The 14,856-nt window shown below is 42.0% G+C and overlaps 1 protein-coding gene across 1 annotated transcript in view; it reads left to right on the plus strand.

Moving 5' to 3' along the window:
• The first annotated feature begins 887 nt into the window (after nucleotides 1-887).
• LOC102697328 (septin-4-like) overlaps nucleotides 888-14,856 on the plus strand; it is a 58,142-nt gene continuing 44,173 nt past the window's right edge. The window contains exon 1 of the mRNA XM_069184526.1: nucleotides 888-989. The gene's annotated coding sequence lies outside the window, so the exon portion shown is untranslated. The remainder of the gene's footprint in view (nucleotides 990-14,856) is intronic.

Raw genomic sequence — 14,856 nt, forward strand, 5'->3', positions numbered from 1 at the left:
TTGCACTTTGAGTAGGTAATAGGGAGATGAAAGAACCATCCATCCTTTTTCGTTAACTACTTTGTTCTTGGCGGTAAACGCTACTTAACTATCTGCTTGCAGTGGGATTTACTACTTGTGCTGTATATCTGCTACTTGATGCTAAGTCTTACATTTATTTAAGAAGGGGGGATAAACAGGAAAGGGGTATTTACATTGAACAGGATGCTCAAATTACCGAATTAGCATTTCTGCAAGAATGTTCACTGGGTGTTTCTTTTTCGCCTATGTAAGACTTTCCTGTTTATAAAACTGGTAATTATGAACAGTTTTAGAGACGTATGTGCAAAATGTCATTTTGGGTGCAGCTGTATGAAGCATTGTGACTGTTCGACTGTAATTATCTTGGTTTTGCTCATCCTGACAGCCATTTTATACTTTGTTCTACAACGCTTCCGTAGAAATAACAAAACTTTAATAGCACTTATGGAGAGAACATCCAGTTAGGAAACGGACATTCGGAATTTTAATACGTCCTAATAAATTTTCACCACCTCTGTCGTGAGTGAATATCAGTCCTTTGGGAAAAGTAAATGAACTATGTCGTTCTTGGTGTTTACGTCATCGCCTGACGGCAGCTCTGAAGTGTCCATGTGCTGTTGTTTTCATTCCGCCGGCGGGGCACGCCATCCCTTGTGACGTCACTCCAGTCTGGCATTTAAAAAGCTCGCCTTGCCCTCCAGTGCATTCAGTACAGTGTGGAGCTACTGCAGGAAAACGCGCACAGGCAGGGGGAAATCTGAGCCGAGCGTTTGTACAAAAGCCCACAGGCTAGCGGGGCTTCTGTTAATCGCCATCTGGTGCGTCCAGCGCCGTGCAAACACGGAGGAATTACAGAAGTCGCATAAACCGCAGAATTCCGCGCGATTACTTATAAAAATAACCGAGAGCTTTCAGAATGGAGAACACCTCTTCCAACAGCAGGTTTAGAAGCCAAATGTTCAATCACGGTAAGTTCAAATTGATGTTTTTACTTAATAATCAGTTTTGCGTGCAGCCTTCCAAACGTTTAGCTTTAGGTTTGAATCAAGAATTACTGATAAGCACTTGGAATAAAAATGTTAATTTCTTCCATTTGGTCTTCGCCACCTTAAATCCTCTCTGGATGCTTTAAATATTTAATATTGTCTGAGCTGTGTGGAGACAATTCTTTAGTGATTTAATTATTTTGGCGCATTGGTTCTCGGCCAATAAGCTTAAGTAGCTTGTTTTCATAAATCGAACAGTTTCTTTTTATTTCAATGAGGGAGGAAATAAACTTTCCAGTGTGGATGAACACTGTAAGGTCAAAGAAAAGGCTGTCAAACTGAGGTGCAAAGATACATTACATCCCCGGTACTTGCAGAATCGGAGAATACAGGTTAATTATGTCTAATGTAGCAGATAATTACAGATGTTTGCTTATTAACTCTTGACATTTCGAGTCCTCGACAGCCAATTCTGTTTTACAGACTTCATTAGTCAATCCTATTTAAATGGGTGGCCATAACGATCTTAATTTAAAAGCCTTTATACCTTACCCAACGCTATTTATATTACATGGCCTCTGGAATAAAATTAAACGCGCTGCGTACCCTGCGGCTTCGGTGAATATTGAGGTCAGGTGTCACGTTTGAAAATGGAGATATTGATAGGGACAATTGGAAATCTGTGCTAGGTTAGCTGTTGCGTTCCTAGATGAGCACAGAAAATAAGGATTCAACGTTATTGTGCCCTCTCACTCCTAAGAGTGTGGAGTAGTTTTGTGAAGTAGGTTATTATTAAATTGCACATTTACCTAGTCTTGGCTAGTGGCCTTCACAGCACAAATCCAGGGTGGCCAGACTGTCTTGGACAGAGCTACCATCCAACAGGTGTTCAATTATCCGTTGCTAAACAGGTGCCTTGATCAATTAAGTGATTTAAAACTCGTTTGGAAAGAAAATACCAATCCCCTGTCACTCTCGAGGACCTCGGTTGTCAATTTGTTAACTGAACCAATTTACTGTTTGACACTTTTGTAAGTTGTGTTTGTTCCAAGGCTTTACAATCTGGCAATTAAAGAATCTAAGACCCTGTGGACTGTAGCTTTCCATGACCTGGCTTGGTCTCCAGTTTGGGGAGTCTTCAGTAAATCTGAAGTACATACATTTGACAGGAGTTAAGAACTCAATTAGTGAGCTACTCTTTGTCACAAATTGAGGTTACTCCTTTCACATAATGTGTTCTGAAAATATCCCATAAACGACTGCTATCAAGGAAAAGATAGTGACATACTTTTAAAAATGTAATGTTGGTGCATGGCATGTTTTTTTTTTATCATTTTATGACACATTTATGATGGCAAGGCTTCTCAGGTGGGATGTGTGCTAGGCAAGTGGTTTATTCCCAAAGGAATAGAGAAATGCTTTTTTTTTTCTCTCCAAGCATGCATCTGTATTTTGAAGTGTTGGAGAAAAGTCTAATGCCTGAGAACAGGAGGCACTGTCTACATAAGAGGTTTGGGAATATGGGACAAACGATCCACATTGTAGAAACTTAAACCAGGACTTCTTTCAAGAACTATCTTGACCAACTTCTTGGTTGAATTACAGTAGCTACAACCAAATGGGCTTAATGGGCAGTTTGTACTCCTCTCATTTGTAACATTTCTTATATTCTTATGAATATTAAAGATTCATCTTAAGCCAAAACAGTCCCTGATTTACATTTTCAAATATTTTTTTATATCATTACACAAGTCCACCATTTAGCAATCTGCATACTTGTTTGACAGAAACAGCCGCAGTCAGACCCATATAAAGCAGTCTGTGTAAGTTCAAAACTTTATAACCAGACCCAACACATTCACTTACCCACAAAGATCCAGCTAAATCAGTCTGATGTGGTTCTAGAAAGCTTTTCATTACAAATACAATTACCTGTCTTCATCTCCAGTGGTGATAATTGTTAGTGAAGTAAATTACTTGCCAGTGCGGTTACCTTTAATTACGAAAAGCTGAAATCCGTCTTGCAAGTGGAATTTAACAGTGTGAGCGTTTGCTTCCAGCTGTTCAGTTCGCTAACTGGCCTGCTTCTGGGACTGTTCCATAAAGTCTTGTACAAGCACTGAGGACCAAAGCAGAATAATATTACACCATTATAGAATAGATCCACAATGTACAGGTATGAGAAATAAGAGCTATGCAGTGTGAATGAAAAGCATTCTTCTTTTGAGCTATCACTGCCATGTTGTGAAGATGAAACACACAGGTGACCTTGGTCCACTGGCCAGCTGCAGATTACAAATATGATGCATGATGGCAGTTTTCTGTCATCTACAGGTCTGTGCCTGCACAACGGATAGTCACCCTCCACTTCAGGTGGTGGAATTTGCAGCTGGTGAGCTGCTAGTTCTCCAAGCCTGTTATGAGAACTTTAATTGCCTTAAACAAAAAAAAATTGACCTGCAATTAATACAAAGCTCATAGGCATCGTCACGTTAAAATAAGGGAAAATCATGTCGGGGCTATCTGCACCTTCCTCCTTCCTAACATTCAGAAATGAATGTCCTGGATGTGGCTAGGGCCCCATGTGCTCTTGTTTATATCCTGCTGCTTGCAAGTGATGTCATCACTGGGTGACATCATTCCCGTACTGATTATGCTTTTGCCCAGAGCCTGTAGCTGAGGAGTGGAACGCTGAGGGAGCAGTGTGAGACAGCCAGCAAGGCTGAGCTTCCATCTGCTCTCCCCCCCCTGCCCCCCTCCCATCCCCACAAACACCTCTCCCCCTCCCACCCAGCACAGCACATACACACAGCTCCGTGCAAACAGAAAAGCCCAGTACTGGGAAGTCAATCCATCTCAGCGAACACAGAGAATAACAGGCTTTACATTGAGATTAAGTCCTTGTAGGCAGCTGGGAAAATGCACCGCCTGGCATCCAGCAGCAGGTTTCGGAACCTGCACAAGGGTAAGTGGTATATTTGTTAACTGGGACTGCGGATATGTTGCACGTCCGAATTCTGTCTGGCTCTCAGTTCAGTGTCTCTCATTTTGGTATTGATAAAAGCTGGAAATGACAAGTGCCGCAAAGCCATGCATAAATAAATTACGTAAATACTTTTCTGTTGTATTTAATTAGAAACCTGCCTCTGTAATAGATGAGGCAGGCCTTGTGCTGTGTGTTTGTTTCACTGAACCACACGTTTTGGTTCTATTCGAATCATTATGAAACGTTACTGTTCTGTACTATAGATTTCAGTCTGCAGTATGACTGGGTATTACACTGCAGCAGTTCTTTATCTTAATGCACAACACCCCCAGCTTAGTTTAGCTGTCAGCTTATTTTGGAATCTAGGCCTGCTAATTAGGGAAATGGAACCTGTTTGACCAGGCAAAGCTGATGAATAGCGACTCCCAGCCGAATGTGAAATCTGGCTCGTCGTAGGCTGTGGAGGACAGTGTTAAAAGTGAGGGCAGCTCTGTGGAACGTGATGGCGGAATGAGTTTTCGGCTGAAATAACGGTCCGAAGTGGTTTGTAGTGATTGCAGATCCAGCCTTTTCGAGTACATGCTGCTTTCGCCAAAAACTTTGCTCTGGCCCATCATAATAGAGTGGGTTTCTGCATGTAGGACAACGATAACTTCAGATTCCTACTGACTCTTATCCTCTTTCTTATTGCATTTTCCTCTGATTTATTTTTTTACTGTTAGGAGATTTTCTCCTCCTTGCATACATTTAATGTTGGGAGAAATATGTTAAAAAATGATTCTATATTGATTTTTACTCCTATATAATTCTACTTTTTTTTTTTGTTTTGCTAAAATGTATATAGAGTGAACGCAGTACTTGATTCTAATATTTTTTTTCCCAGCAGGGTTTACTAGTAAACTGGTATTGTTTGTTTTTAAAACCTTTTTTTAATGACATGGCTCTTGTTTATTCTGCTGTGCTTCTTCTGGGACATCTGTTCTCTGCTGTAAAGTATCAGGTTGGCTTTGCTTTTAAAGTTGTGAAGAATTTCCTGGGTAGTCATCAAGGCTGTGGGGTTTAAGTTGAAGTGTCTCAATTCAGAAATAGTACACTGTGCTGCCCAAACCACTCCTACTGATGCAGACAAACACACTTTCTCACACCCACACACACAGTTGCAAGTGAGAAATGACAGGGAGCTTAGAGCGCCAACTGTGAGACCTACTCTTTGCCATTAACAACTGCACTTCTTTCATAGACCTGTCATGTTTTGCAAAGTTGTTAACATCCTGAACAAGGACAAATAAGGCCACTTACGTTTTCTTGTATAATTAAAAAGTACCACAAGAGAGAGCAATCACACAAATTAATTAAAGCTATAAATTAGCACTGTTCTGTTTTTTATTTTTAGATATCTTGGTATTTTAATCGGTTTAAGCATTCAAATCTGGATTTCAGCTGGCTCAGTTCTTACCCCAACCTGTTCTTGTGAGAACAAAAAAGGAATTAGTTTGAGGACTGGGAGACATGTGCCTATTCTGTAAGGTTTACACAGAGCTGTGACCTGATCATTTTTATTCTATTTTTTTTTCCAGACGCCTTATCTGCAGTCCATAGTTTTAGTGATTTTTTTTTATTTACAAATAAAACTTCAAATATACTCATTTTAAGCTTTATATGAAATAGACGTTAATGTACCTGTGCCTACCTCCTTCAAATCAAACAAACAATGATGTGAAGATCTGTTGGAGATTGCAAGAATAATACAACAATTATGTGACACGTAAAAGGTTCCTGACTTTAATTTTCTTTCCTTCTTTCTCCATTTATGTTATGGATTCTCCATATAACTCCTGTCATCCTGGATGTTCTCTTTCCTTTTCTTGCAATGAAACCTGTACCTTCTCCAGATGATGAGGTAAGACCCTGGTATTTATATATTAATTACTGTGCTCCCAAATAGCATGGAAATGAGTGCTGAGCAGTCAGGCTTATTCAGTATCTTTCTCATGTGCAGTTAAACTGCCTATTGGCATGTGGGCTGTGGGTTTTATCTTTAGTATAGGTGTACAGTAAATATCTTTTTTAAGAATGCTCTTTTTATTCTCTCTAACTCCAATACCCGCAGTAAAAAACAAGAAAAAAGTCATCAATGTACCTCCGCCTCCTACGCCGGGCCTAATTTAGTCTTGTCTTTAGTCATTTACAGCGTGCTTTGCATTCCTCAGCATCATAGGGAAAACTGGCTAGTTGACTTTGGGTATTTGTGTTTGCCCGAGAAGCATGCTTACCCCTGGTGGAGCAATAAAACATTGTTTCAGAAATGAGTTATGGCATGAGTTTACTCAACAACCGAAGCCAGTTTTTCTTGTACTGTGTAATTGTAACACTCTTCATAAAGAATCTCGCTTCTCCACTATAACACCCCTTCACAGCTCTTGCTTGTATTTTTCTTGTTTTTGCTCCTTCCCCAAAGGAGTTTGGCATTGACATTTCTTACTTCTGAGTCCTAGGTGCCAACGTTCTCATGTCCTGTTTGTTGATTAAATCTGGGAACAGTTCTTCTAACCCATTAACAAACTTCTTACTCAGTTGGAAGGTTGTTGGGGGATTTTTCACATACGGTAGGCGGGCAACATAAGTGCTCACAACTTAACGCGGTCGGCTCTGGGAAATAAAAAAAATTGGGGGGGGAAAAACCATCATTCTCTGAAAAAGTTGTCAAGCACCCATACGAGAGCTACTTAGTGAGCCTATGCAGTCGTCTTATTTACTTTTATTTACTGTTTTTATACTTGTATGTTATATCTTGGATTTCCATAAGAGGGTTGGTAAGGTTTCTATGTGTTAAAGGGTAAAATTTGACTCTACGTGAATTTGGCTTTACGCACTACTCAAGATCCCCAACGCCCACATAAATTGCAAGTCGACTGTATTTTTTAGATGTCGGTGTACCCTAACATTCAGTTTTGTGGAACAGAAGTATTTGAAAATTCTTATGAGAAGATGATCTATTTGGTAGTATGCGCCTACTCTCAGGGTGATACGCGTGGCGATTTATCTTGCTTTTCGACCTGAAGTGCACAATGAGTGAGACACATGGGTGTCGCAAGCTCCTCTACCCCTGCAAAGTGTGGTGTGCTTCTTTCACCTCCGTGTCAAATCCACACGGCCTCTTCTGTGGGTCTCTGAAGTAGACAACAGCTGTTTTAAGTTTGATGCATTACTTCCAAATGCATTGTGCAAACATTTCTATAAGGCGATAGAACTGTTTTCAACTGGTGCATTTTGCTGATTGTTCTAAGCTTTTTGCTTATTTCTAAATGCCTTTAGAAACACCATTGAGTTAAACTGGGGAAGGCCATACTGCATCTTAACTGGTTTTAGTCAGGCTGACAGATTAGGTCTTTAGAAGACAGGCTAACAGATTAGGTCTATCTGGTGCCTTCGGGTGGCGTTAAGTGAATATTTCTGCTTGTGTCCTGGATGTAATGGATATGCAGCATCTACTCCTCAGATGCCTGTAGCATTCCCTATAGTCCTCTGCTTCTCACCTTGTCAAGCATCAATAGTCTCTTTTCAGCTTTACTGAAGTAACTAATTTGGCATTTTGGTTTTCCTTTTCCTTCACTGCCCCAAGACAACTTAATCTCATTCCTCCGTGTTTCTCCGAGACGGTGCAGGGTGTGGCGGGGCACTGGTGTGGTTTTCTTTGTCTCATTAAAAACAAATCAGGGATTCCATACTGGGACAGGCGGCCAGAAGGGATGTGATGTCATTCCACAGTGCTCTTGTGCACTGTGAGCGGGTAGCTTCAGCCAGGAGAGCAGAGTTACTGTGGCCACAGAAACTCCCACTGTCAGCACTGATTACTTTCAGCCCCGGCACTCTGCACCTCTGCTGTCCCTACTTGAGAAAAAGCTGGAAGCTCACGGCCTTCCGAGGAGTTTTCAGTGATCTTATAATTACATTTTCCCCTCCAACCGGAGTGTTTCCCAAATGGAGCCACTTTCGGAATGTTTCATTTTTCTGCATTTGTTTTCTGGGCAGAACATATTTCCAGTGCCATCTCCTTTGCTATTTCCATAAAATGCATCAACTGGTGGGTGGCATGGCTGCACAGTGGTTAGAATAAGTTAGTGCTGGGGCCCTGGGTTCAGTCCTGAGCTGCTATCTGTGTGGAGTTTGTATGTTCTCCCCATGTTTGTGTGGGTTTCCTCCATCTATTCTGGTTTCATGTCAGTATCTTATAGGATAGAGTGTAGTTTGTTAGTACTCTCAAGTCGCCGAAGTATATCGGTTGCTGAATGTTTTCTTTTCTTCTGTTACAGTACTACTGCTGCCTTCAGCTTAAAACCTCATGTCTTATTACTCTCTTATCTCTGAACATGCTCTCCTCCTGTACAATTTCCTGAGGTGTCGCTGGATAGTACAAGTCTTGGGAACTAGGCTAGTGAAAAAGAGTTAGATGCTCCTTCTTATTTTTTGACACCACCATCGTGTAATTGTGTGCTTCAGCCTGCCTTCCCTGTTCTCAGGGAAGCAGAAGAGGATTAACTCTGCCCACGGATAGGCTGCTGTAGTTGTTGATAATGAGAAGTGACACTAATGATCACCCCATGTAGTTCTCAGTCAGCAGGAGTTAACCCTTCCCTGAATGTGCATGCTGTGTCTCATGCGGGTTTGTTTTTGCACGCATTAGCATTGCCTTTTAAGGTTCATGAGTCCTGTAGCAGGTATGCTTTTTTTTTCTTCTATGTTGAACTTCAAGTATAGCTCATCTGTTTGAATGACGTCTATGCATTTCCTTTGCAAAGGCTGATTGGACTGCAAAACCGATACTGAGATCTAAATATGATCTTTCTGCACATTTTGGGAGCAGCGAGAGAGAGAAGCTAGATATCTGAATTGCCTTTCGCTGTTATTTTTCTTTCTTCCGGAAAATCTGGAAAACCCACCCCTGAATTTGAGTGTGGGATGGGCAGGCATCAGAACTTCTGCTCACAGGGAAGGTTGAGTAGGGATGCCCATCCCTCCATCTCAGGGAAATGGAGAATTCAAATGAAACAACCGGTACGTCTTTGGCAGGCAGGGGAGAACCGGGGCATCTGAAGAAAACGCATGCAGGGAATGGGGTAATGCAAGCTAACCATGGAAAGGGTTCCAGCCCAGAATCAACCCCAGAGCAAAACTTTTACCACCCCATCCTGCTCATAGCGTAGTCCAAGTAGAAGCGTAACTGCACTTCTGCAAACATAGTGAGAAACCATTAACTGGTTTGTCAGCCCTTAATATAGGTTTCTTAAGTCTTAAAGCACCCAGAGTATTTCTACCTGGGATTTTTAGTTGTCCTAGGCCTGGTTTTGAATCAAGGTTTCCGGGCATTATGATCCGAGAGATTCAGTGTGGCTGAACTCCGTATTCATCCCTGAGTGGACTTTTCAGATCCTTTAGTGCTGCAAAGTACAGATCCTATTCTCAGGGCTGTGGTCAGCAATAAATACAAGAAATACCCTTCTTTAAAAGCTGCTTAAGACTGAAATTCGTCCCCGAATTATTAGTGACTCAGACAGTGCTATACGAGGCAGTGGGTGAAGCGGTGTCATCAGCTCTGGTATGTGTATCTGCCCCTGTGGGAGTGGGGTGCCAGTTCCTCGTCGGTTTGCTGCACTTATTTCACACCCAAGCGCCAAACAACAATTCGCCACCCACGTCCACGGCGGCCCCCACTCCAGCTGTGAAAACGCGTCGAAATACCTCGGCAGGCATCCGCACTGGGGCGGACTGAGGCCACCGTCTTTAAAGAGGGGAGGGAATCTGGCTCCCAGGGCGATGTGTCCTCCACAGCCGGTCCATGTAGCCTTCCCTGGGATCGTGCAGGCCTGACCTGGAAATGCCTGCAGCCCCCTGAAGAAGCAGCCTTGCCAAGCATCTATTAGCCTTGTGCTCTCTATAAATATCCCTCTCCCCGTTTCTCATGGCCCCCTGCGGTCCCCTGGGCCTGGAAACATGGCACCAGGCACAGAGCTGTCCAAGCTGCAGGGAGCCACTTGGAATTCCATTGTGAAGCTCACAACAGTAATTAGGAGTATGTCAGATGCCTCAAATTGATTACCTCAAACCTCCCCCCCCCCCCCCCCAGTAGATATTATTATTCCTTCCCATAGTGGCAAAGCAAATCACCCCCCTCCCACACACACACACACACCCGAAGACCATTGGCTGTGCCATGCCTACACAGAGAGCTCTTTCAGCTCCGTGCTCTTCTCTTGCCATCAGCATGTTGCACTGCTCCACCACTGTACAGCTGAAACTCCTAACTGCTTCCATCGCCGAACAAAGGGCTTAACTGATTTTCTAAATCCTTTTTACCCCACCTAATCTGCCTCCAAATTGCAGCTGTAATTTAATTACATTTTTCAGCTTCAGCTCACAGGCTCACAGGAATACAGCCAGGCGTGTAGGAGGCATGTTCTAGCTACAGTACATGGGTCTTTGACTGAATCAAAACAGCAGCACACCTTTTTCAGCTCATTCAGGCAAGGGAGCTGGAGCGGTGTGATAGGATTTGTACTTTAGAGATCTGGAAAGAGGTGACACAACAGTGCACTTCAGTCCAAGTGTGTTCCTGTGTATACAGTAGTTATGGGTTGAAACAGTGATGCACCTGTGTCCTAAACCAAATTCAGGTGTGCAAGGAGGTCAGAGGAGGAAATGCCAGGCAGACTGGCACACTGCCTGGCCAGTTCCAGTTCTGATTACAGGAGCTAAGCAGGCGAGGGCATGGGCGATGTAAAAGGCTCATCGCTTTTTTTTTTTCAGTGCTACATGCGAGTCCTGTATCCAGAAGGTGGAAGCACCAGGTGCTGTTACTGGGTTCCATCTACCAATATGGCATCAATAACCTATTGACACTTGCTGGGATCCTTGAGCGGTTTCATCTGAAATTCAGTCATTTCAATCATGAACTCTGTCATTTAAAAAAAAAAACATTCTGTAGGGCAATTTTCCATGATTTATGAGTGTAAGCGGGCGCCTATCATTTTGGAGGCAGAACAAACCTGCCCTTCCTCAAGGGACAACGCCATGTCACAGAATGTGATGTATGAACCTTCACAGTGCATTGTGGGGGTAGGATAGTGTCTCTTCAGACCTGGTGTATTAATTAAGGGCTAAGTTTAGATTGTAATTTACATAGGAGATCATGGCTGTGTTCATATGTAATTTCTGTGTGTGGAAAGAATGTTCCACTCTGAATGAAGGTAAGCGTTGCCTAAAAATCAAAATACTAAAGAGAGAGATCCTTTTATTTTTATGACCAGTGTTTATTTTTTTAACCAGGAAACTTCTGTGTTCCATTCTAATAATATTCAAGAAATTCCATCCATCCCTCATGAGAAAGCTGCTTATTCACAGTAAGGGTTGCATAGGGTACAAGGTGGAACTACAACCTGCACAGGACTCCGGTCCATCGTAGGGCATGCACACTCAAAGAGGGACAGTTTGTAGATGCCAGTTAACCTAGCCAGCTCCATCAGTGGAGGGGAAACGAGTTCCAGGTCAGCACTTACAAACATGCAAACTCCACACAGAATCAACCCCCTCCCCCCTCGTTCAGAGTTGAACCCAAGCACCAGCACCAACCACCATGTCACCCATGTAAGGAAATGTATTTTTTGAAAAGCGTCCTTACAGGACTGCGTTTTTGGAATCATTAGGAATGTAAAAATCGCAATTAAGTTTGTCTTTCACTGCAGGAGTGCCCCTTCTGTATTCGCCACTAATGCAAAGAGACAGATGTCAATCATCCTTTCCATGATGCATTTGTTTGTCCCTCTTTCCTACCTCTTTGAGCTCATTTCTTCCCTGACATTGGCCTCGCCACCCTCCTGACTGCAGACCGCAATAGCAGCAGCAGAACAGCCATAACAAGCATGCAGGAGCCCTGCCTCATTTTACCCACGCTGATCTTCAGATAGCGCGTGCAGTCCTGGGTTCATTAGCCTGTAAACTCCAGATGTTGAACAGATCAGCTTCTGTTTCAGCTCTCACATAGCTATTTTTTGTGAAGACAGACTGGTTCTAAATGTTTTGCAAGGTTTCTGTTACACATAAAGTACAGGGTTGCAGTCCAGTATGTAACTGTTTGTAAATCTTAGTTTTTGCTGCAGTGAGGTGGTCCAGTAATGTGACCTTTATAAGATCCCAGTTAGATCACAAAGATGTATTGTGCAATTCTTAATACTCTATAGAAATTATGGCAGTTTTACAACCATGCTAATGCACTGTTAGAAGTGTTCCTCACTAGACTCCTAGTTAATGATTTTCATCTCCCAAGTACCAGACTACTTGTGTGTTTTGCTGAAGGAACAAAGACCAGACCCTGTTTGATCCCAAATTTCTTTCACTCCAGCCTGCTGTTCCAGGGTATTTGTCATTTTCCATCTAGAAATGTGATTCCAGACGATGGATCTCAGTCATTAACATGTGAGAGTGGTAGCCTAAATCACATTCTTTTCTGATAAATTAATAGCCCTTTCCATTCTTCCTGCTGTAGATTTGAAGATTTCCTTTTCTTGAGCTTTTGGATAAATCTAAAATCTGTACTATTTAGTGAGTTCAAGAACAATATTCTCATGTTATCTATATAATGTCACAAGTTAAATACAGTAACTGGAGTGTCAGAGGATCATCTTCTTTCTGATCTTAATTACTTAGAACTAAGTAAGCATTAGATGGAGTAATTTATTTAGATAAGACATTGAATTACCTTCTTTTTAGGATCTCGCACAGCTGCTGAAATCAACCTGCATGAATCTGGCTCGCAGGACACAAGTTGCCCTCCCCTGATGTATCCCAAGTTCGTAACTTTTGCCTGAAAGCATCTTCGTGCAGACAACTGAGCGCATTACTCAGAGAGTAAACTGTCTCGCCTGTCTTCACTGAACAAAAGAAGTCTGACAGAATTAGCCCATGGCGGTGAACTGTCTCTCTCTTGAACGACAAGCTCGCTGAATTCTTCCCTTGCTAGTATAAAACCCTGATTTTAAAAGCATTGTTGTTTTGTGTTTGAAAGTGTGCATCCTGGCTCTTTTTGAAACAGGAGGACACTTTGAAGTTTACTCCAGCAGTAGCTTTTTATCTGTGCTCAAAGGCCACCTTTTTAATAAATGGCAGCATGAATATTTCTAATCTATTCTGTGTTGTGAAACATGAGACCTTGTAGTTGCATTTACTCAATTAAAAAGATGCTACTGTACATCATTTTAGGTGGAGGTGATAAAAGAAACTAGAGACTTAAACTAGTAAAGTTTGGAGCTACAGAGCCCATTCAAAACCTAAAACCAAAACCTTTTTTCAACCCAATAATTTAATATAAACCAGAAAACACGTACACACTCTCTGTCCAGACCTCTAATTCAATTGGGAAGACAACCGTTTGGCTAAAGCACAGAAAAGCAATCAGTTGGAAGTCCAGTGAAGTCTCCGAGAGGATGATTTCCATTATCTAAACAGTGTTTGCAGTCCCTTGCAAAGCTGTATTTGATCCTTAATAGATGTGTTTTCTTAACACTTTAGTCTAAAAAAGATGAAGTTCTTTATAGACAGACAATTATTTTTTCAAACAAAGTGTGTACAAGCTTAGAATCTCCACAGTGTTTTCTAGCTCTTGTTCAAGAACTGGTAACCCAGCTCAAGACTGGGCCCTGTTATTAGCTGACTATGATGACTATGATGATTTTCCGTTGTGTTTATTGTTCACCGTGCCGTACCTCTGTGGAATCGGAGTCCATTGAGGCATGAAAAATAATGTGAGGAAAACCTGGTGATGCAAACGCCAAATGCTAGCACACAGAGGGAGGGTGCATGTTGTTAATCAGCAAGAAAGCCTTAAAATCCGTCGTTGCAACGTAAGCCTCTCAAATCCCACGTAGTCAAGAAACTAATTCGAAGAGCACTACGAATAAACCTTCCCCGCCCCTCACCCCCACCCCCACCCGGCACCACACACCAGCAAAAGTATCACGCGGGTGAGAAGAACACACTAACACCCGATTAGCAGGGGAGAATGCTGGAGCCCGATTTGCTGAAGTGTACATCCACTGTCCGTGCAACAACATATCGTGCTGCAGGAGCTCTTGAACATCTGGCTGAGGTTCTTAGTAAAAAAAAAAAGATGAGCTCTTAGGTGTGTATGACTTGTATAGTTTACAAATGTGGAAAAATAATTAATGTAACTTGTTCTGTAGCAATGTACTGGGCTGCTCGATCCAGCAAATTTAATATCTTTTTAAAAAATCAATCAATTTTATCGTTTGTAACGAAGGCTCTTTGAGATTATCTTTATTAAAAAAGGCTACCCCTGTTGAACCAGTTTACTGGTGAAGAGACCTGTTCTATTGCATTTTTTTTATTTGTTACCCATGCTGGCAAAGAATTTAATTTTAACCTCAGTTGCAGGTGTAGGTAAAACTGCCTATTTTTTGTTAAAAATCAGTCAATCTCTTTCCTGTTTTTTTTTTTTTAGTGCATTTGTCGCTGCAAGTGACCAAAGACTTGGCTCAGTCTGGTCAAGCACTCTTAAAGTGCTTCTTTAATTGCTTGTCTTCAGAGTAAACCTCTTTCACAGACTTGCAGAACTTGCTGGAGATGCCTGTGGTTTGGCACTGCATTCTCAGTTTGAACCCGTTCCCTTGTTATGACAGAATGGCTCATGTTCCGTAATTTGGTAGTCATTCTTACGGACACAGATGTTTTTAAGCAAATAATGAATTTTCCACTGATGTGGAAAAACAAATACTGCAGTTCTTTTTAATTTGACTGGACTGTATTATGCATGCTGCATTTCATTTTCTCACTAAGGGTGTCCACAGGGTGAAT

This window comes from Lepisosteus oculatus, chromosome 26 (assembly GCF_040954835.1).
Source record: "Lepisosteus oculatus isolate fLepOcu1 chromosome 26, fLepOcu1.hap2, whole genome shotgun sequence".
Taxonomy (NCBI): domain Eukaryota; kingdom Metazoa; phylum Chordata; class Actinopteri; order Semionotiformes; family Lepisosteidae; genus Lepisosteus; species Lepisosteus oculatus.